The sequence below is a fragment of the Limanda limanda genome, chromosome 4 (assembly GCF_963576545.1).
Source record: "Limanda limanda chromosome 4, fLimLim1.1, whole genome shotgun sequence".
NCBI lineage: Eukaryota > Metazoa > Chordata > Actinopteri > Pleuronectiformes > Pleuronectidae > Limanda > Limanda limanda.
In genome coordinates, this window is record NC_083639.1 from 18,997,833 (window position 1) to 19,004,582 (window position 6,750).

The window sequence follows — 6,750 nt, forward strand, 5'->3', positions numbered from 1 at the left end:
ATTTTATCATTCATTTATTTCCGCTGCTAAAAAAAAATCCTAAAGAAAACACTGGTATAGCAAACAGGAATGAGGTGATGCACATTTTAAATCCACGTATCTGGCAACCGACGTGGTCCTGTCGGACGTGACGTCTGTCCGCGACGCACATAGCAGCCAGAGTTTTCACAACTCCGCCACCTTAAATCATTGAAGCAGCTGTGCACCTTATTCTGATTGTATCAAATAGAAGGTCTTGGTCAGAAGAAAAGAAAAGGTGGTGCAGGGAGGGAGAGAATTTAGAAGAGAACAGCTGTTGGCTGAGATGCAGCTTAATACAGCAAAATAAGCAACACGTTAGCCAGGAAGGGACCAGGTCTGTGAAATGACACTCACACTGTCAAACCGGCCTCCACTTCAAAACACATGGACACATGTGTTCAGTCCGTAAATGAATGATTCATGAGTTAACTAATTCAAATACACAAAACTGAATGAAGTAATGGTAAATAATACATTTGAGCCTGAATTTTTGTCCCAGTCCGCCCTTGCTTTCGTCTTTCATCTTGGTCTTCACCACCCTTTTCTTGTGTCCCTGCTCCCTACCTCTATCACACCTTTTTGTACTGTTTCCCATACCTCTTCCTTCATATTTCTACTCTTTTCTTCTTTCTTCTTTTCACCTCCCTCTCTTCCAGGTTTTTCTTCTAATCTCTTATAGCCTCTGAATCTCTTTTATATATATATCTCCTCTATGCCAACCTCTCCTGTTATTGTTTCTCTCAATTGCTCCACCTTTCCGCCTCTTTTTTCTTTTCCTACCGATTCTCCATACACCCTAGTTACAGTTAGATATCTCAAGACGTTGTGTGAAAAAATTAGTTTTCTTTACTTGTTGAATTTCTTTATTTGTTTTGTGGTTTATTCAAAAACGTCAGTAACTCCCACATGACTTCCAGTGTGGAAAGAAGCAGATTTGACCAGTAACAGGAATCCTCACACAGCACACACAGTCATCATTATTACAGTAATCATGTCGTCAAAGAATTTTGCTAAGCACTGGGAATCTCTATTTAAATTACTGGAAGCATGTTTCTGGACACAGCAATATATTTATTCCAGGATCCAAACCAATTGCCTGGGGCTGAAATAAGGCGACTTCTCCACTGCACACTCAACCCTTTGTCCACAAAGCAGTATATGTCTACATGTCATATTGACTCAATATAAGAGGCGTTGAATTAATATTGGCTCTTACTGGAATTTTTCTTCTGCAGAAAGAAAAGTTGTAGCTCCAAGTGGACATCCAATTGTCATGTACACCAAACCCTTATTTCTTTGGAGGACAAGATCTCCTGAAAGACGCCTCTCGGGAAGCAGTGGAGGCGTGTGAAAAAGAAGGCCAACAGAGAGGACCTTGTCCTTGCGATGGAATTGTATTCATATTGTGTTGCCTTATAATGGAAGAGAAATTCTTAATTCCACCCACCTCATCAGATGGAGCCATAGAGTTGTATCTCTCCCTGAGAGCCTATATACTTAAACACTTATGTGGACTGCTGTACAGTGACACTTTTGGCAAGTTGAACAATAACATATGTGATCTGGTTAAAACTTATGATTATAAAATAGGGTTAGGGTTAGGGGCTATGTTGTCGGTTGAGGGCTATGTTGCTCAAAAATGTGTAGATTGTAGATTAAAACAAAATTCAACCGTGGGGCATTCTAGTTTTGAGTCATGTTTTGTGCCAGACGCAGTTGTGCATGTATTGGGGAGTAACCTCCACCTGAGACCTGATCATATGATAACAGGAAACACTATCACGTTATATTCGGATAATTTGTCCCCTTTTAACGTGATAACTTTGAAATGTTTCATGTTATATAAGACTTTGAAAACTTACAGGAGCCAGAACGTGAAAATGTTTCGCAGTATAACGTGATACAGAACGATTTTGTATTTTTCTGGTATGACAGCAATACGCTTCTGTACAAGGGAAAGAGTGACTGCTAATATAAAAGTGGTTAGAAAAGTCGATGTTGGCAGGAGACATAACTCATTATCATTTGCTTTTCAACAATTGTTATTACATTTTTATACCAATGTTCCTTATTCTCTTACTAATAAATTACAAGATACCTTTCTATCATTGCCATACTTTACACAAAAACACATATAGTAGCGCACAAGGCCCAAAATTAAAATCTGTAAATTCAGGCCTGTTTAATATTAAAGAAAGTTCTTATATGCTTCCCCTAGCTGTGTTTCATACTTGCACTCAAAAAGCCAGAGGACATTTAATGTAATGAAAGAAGGAGAGTAGTTGAACATCGTTGGTGGTGTTTTTCAATCTTTTAGGAGGATGCGGTTGATGGGGGTAGGGGGCGTTTAGGGACATGAAGAGCCATCAAGACAAGAGTGTTTGGCAGCCTGACAGACAGGCTTGACATCTGCAGCTCCTCTGTGTGATGACAGAGATTTCTGGCTCCCAGGACCCCCTCCCCCACTCTTCCTCCCTTTTGGCCGTGTGTGTTTCAACAGTAATGGCTTTACTCAAACGAAGAAAGATCAGAATGAACTTGTGCTTGCATCTTTGGCAAAATTATTTTCTCTGGGCTGCAGGTCCAACAGAGTGCAGTGGGAACTAACATGTAGTTTTTCACTGGAATTGTACAAATATGTTGGATTTCACAGGCTGCAGTGCAGCAAGAGGTGCCGCCATGCGCTCATCCCCTGATCCGAGCCTCCTCCGCAATCTCCAATCCAATTTGCTACACATTCAAAACCATGTGAGAGGGACACATGCCACTAGATTATGGGGTCATCATATCCTACCAGTGCATGTCATCAGAGGATCAGATCATTGGTTGACAAAAACATTTGTGCGACTGAATTCCTGGCGCCCCCACCTGCTGTGACAATCCCAGGAGATAAGGGAGACGCATGGGTGGACATGTTGTCTGCCTCTTCATTAGTGTATAAATGATCACTGCACTGTGTCATTGAACAATGGGAAAATAAAATAAAAACACACCATTGAAAAACAGACTATAAATTAATTTCTTTTCAGAAGTAGCACTGTCATGCTATATAGTCACAATCTTTGTGGGAAGTAACATTTAATCAAAGCAGCTCAGAGTCTGCATGCCTCGCCTTGCTCCCACATATTAGTCTTTCATACAGTAGCGTACTGGCAGAGCATGAATTGTGTCCTTGGCTGATGAAATAACAGCACAGGACTGGATGTACAAAAACCGAAGGACAGCTGCAAATTGTATGCCGGGAAAAATGAATTCAGAGCCACTCATTCAAGGTGCTGAAGTTCAATGTTGATGCCGTTGAGCAAAAACATTTTGCACATGAGAGATCTTTTAAAGCACAATGGCATTCTGGACTTTTATCTAATTTGTTTCTGATCCTGTCTGATTTTCTTACATGCACCTCATTGAAGGCCTTGGGATTCTGCTGGAGCTCCTCGCTTCACATTAACATGAGCACAACTTCAGCAGCTGTCCTTCACTTTACATCACATTTATACCACAAACACACATACGCATACAGTAGTGTTTCCATCACTTCACAAGGTCACAGCCAATTTACCTTCGGAGAGGCCCTTCCCGTTCATGCTTTCCTTCTATGAACACTTCCACTCACAGCCATCACCTATTCAGAGCTCATACCCACTGACATTTACTAATGATGACTCCAGTCCTTCTGTCACAAAAGCACCCACAGAGGCGTTGGAGTTCTCATAGTGTGGAAGATCGAGAGCAGCTCAGTCGTAAGAGAAAGAGCCAAGGTTAGAGCAGAAACGGCACAATGATGATTACTTATCATTGAATTAGTCATATCTGAGAAATGCAAAAATGTAAGTTAAGGTGAAATGTGATTATTCAGGTTTAGTATATTCAGGTTTAGAATGAGTGGGAAACCCATAACATTTCAAATGTTATTCACCTGGTGTTTTGTTATTTGAGACACATTGTATATTGCAGTATGAGTATTGTGAATACAGAGGAAACAATAATTACCAGTTATATTAACTGTTTTGAGAGCTCATTGGTGACACAGCTTCACCACTTTATGAGGGCGAATGACATCGACATTTATTACGGTATTTTACAATTTCATGACATAGGGCATTGTAGAAGGATTCTTAAAATGTGTTTTGTAGATATGTCATGGTTGTGGGGGAATTTCACTCTACACCTGTAACATTATTAAATATATATGGACCAAATAATGACGATCTAGAATTTTTCAAAAAGGTTTTAAATCTGATTCCAGATATCTCCAGTACTTATCTAATAATTGGTGGTGATTTTAATCTAGTTTTGGACGCTTACTTGGATAGGTCTTCTTCACAGAGGGTGGAACCTTCCAAGGCCTCTAATCTTTTGAGATCTTATATTGAAAATATGAATGTTTTTGATGTGTGGCGGATTTCTAATGCTACTGGTAAAGAATACTCCTTTCACTCTAAAGTACATAATAGATATACCAGGATAGACTTTTTCTTGGTTGATGGTAAATTAATGCCATTTTCCTACAATGCAAAATACCACAATATTATTATCCCCGACCACAGTCCGATATCATTTTCATTACAGCTTGGTGAGAAGGCACCTGCCCAGAGAAATTGGAGATTCAATCCTCAACTCATCACAGAAAAAAGGTTTTGTGAATATGTGGAATCAAACATTAAGTTATTTTTTGAAACTAACGACAATGAAAACACATCTCCTACACTGCTATGGGAAACCTGTAAGGCCTACTTGAGAGGGCACATTATTTCTTTTCAATCCTCTCTCAAGAAGCGCAACAAGGCAAAACAACTTGAACTTGAAGAGGAAATCCGCCAACTCGATAGTGAGAACGCTTTGCGCCCCTCATTAGAAAAACATACTAAAATATCGACTCTTAAATTTAAACTTAACAAGATTTTATCAGATAGGATCTGCAGAGCCTTTATTTTTACAAAACAGCGATATTTTGAATTCGGTGATAAGCCACACAAATTACTGGCGAGACAACTACGGAACCTTGAGAACGACAGGACTATCCACAAATTAAGTCTGGTTCAGGATATGTCCTTACGTCTCCCAAGGATATTAATGACAGATTTAGACAGTTTTATCAAACACTCTACACTTCTGAGGTTGATTCTGTAGGAGAAACAATGCAGACATTTCTAGATAAATGTGATCTCCCGTCACTGAGTCAAGCCGACCGCGATACCTCAGGGGCAGACCTCACATGTAAAGAGCCTCTAAAAACCATTGGTTAAATAAAAAATGGTAAAAGTCCCGGCCCTGATGGACTCAGCAATGAGATTTACAAGAGGTTTGGGGGATTGCTGGCTCCTTACCTGCGTAAAATGTACATTCAATCGTACGAGGATGGCATATTGCCTCAGACGCTGACCGAAGCCACTATTACCCTCCTTCCCAAAAAAGGGAAAGATTTGGAAGAAGTGGGTTCTTACAGGCCAATCTCGTTATTAAATTCGGATCAAAAAATTCTAGCCAAGACATTGGTCAGAAGACTTAATGTATTTATGTGCAAGCTGATTCATCCAGACCAAACTGGGTTCATCCCGCAAACAAATTCCTTCCATAACTTTAGACGTCTTCTAAATATCATGCACTCTTCCAGATTCTCCCAAAAGGACCTTATTATCCTAAGTTTAGATGCTGAAAAAGCATTTGATCGGGTCGAATGGGCATACTTATTCTCGGTCTTGCAGAAGTTCAACTGTGGTGATAAATTTGTGTCCTGGACTAAGCTCTTATACAATAGCCCCCGGGCCAGAATACTTACTAATAAAACTTTTTCTGACCCTTTCCGGCTGGGAAGGGGCACGAGGCAGGGCTGCCCACTAAGCCCTCTACTGTTCGCGTTAGCCATAGAACCGCTGGCCGAGACCATTCGTTCGCAACCAGATATACATGGTTACAATACAGAATACACCAAGAATAAAATATTATTGTACGCGGACGATATTTTGTTATTTGCAATGCAGCCTAGGATTACAATTCCTTCAATTTTGAAAACTTTTCAACTGTTTGGTAGTTTCTCGGGGTACAAGATTAACTGGGGCAAAAGCAAACTACTACCAGTACAAATTACAGATCAAGATTGGCTCAAACAGTTTCCTCTCAGAATAGCATCAGACAGTTTAACTTATTTGAGAATAGTAATCACCAAGAAGTATAATGATCTCTACAAGGCCAACTTCCCCACCCTGTTAAATAAGTTAGCAAACAATATACAATTTTGGAAAACACTCCCCATTTCTCTGCTGGGCAGAGTGAATGCTATTAAGATGATTTTTCTCCCTCAGCTACTTTATCTTTTTCAAAACCTAGCTATTTACCTTGCTAAATCTTTTTTCATTAAATTGGACTCAATCATTCTCCCCTTTGTACGGAATTAAAAGTCTCATAGAATAAAGAAGGACCATCTTTATAAACACAAAACTAATGGGGGGCTAGCACTGCCTAATTTTATTTTATATTACTGGGCCACGGGGATACGCTCTATGGCATATTGGTTAGATGACAACCCAATACCCTATGATGGGCTAGAGATGGAACGGGAAGACTGTCTACCTTATTCTATTAGAGCTGTTGTACTATCTCCCGTCCCAGTCAATAGATTTTGTTTTAAACATAACCCTATAATTTATGCTTTAATTAAGATTTGGAAACAACTGAGGAATCATTTCAAACTTAAGGCAGTTTCATTACTGCTGCCTATAACTGCAAACC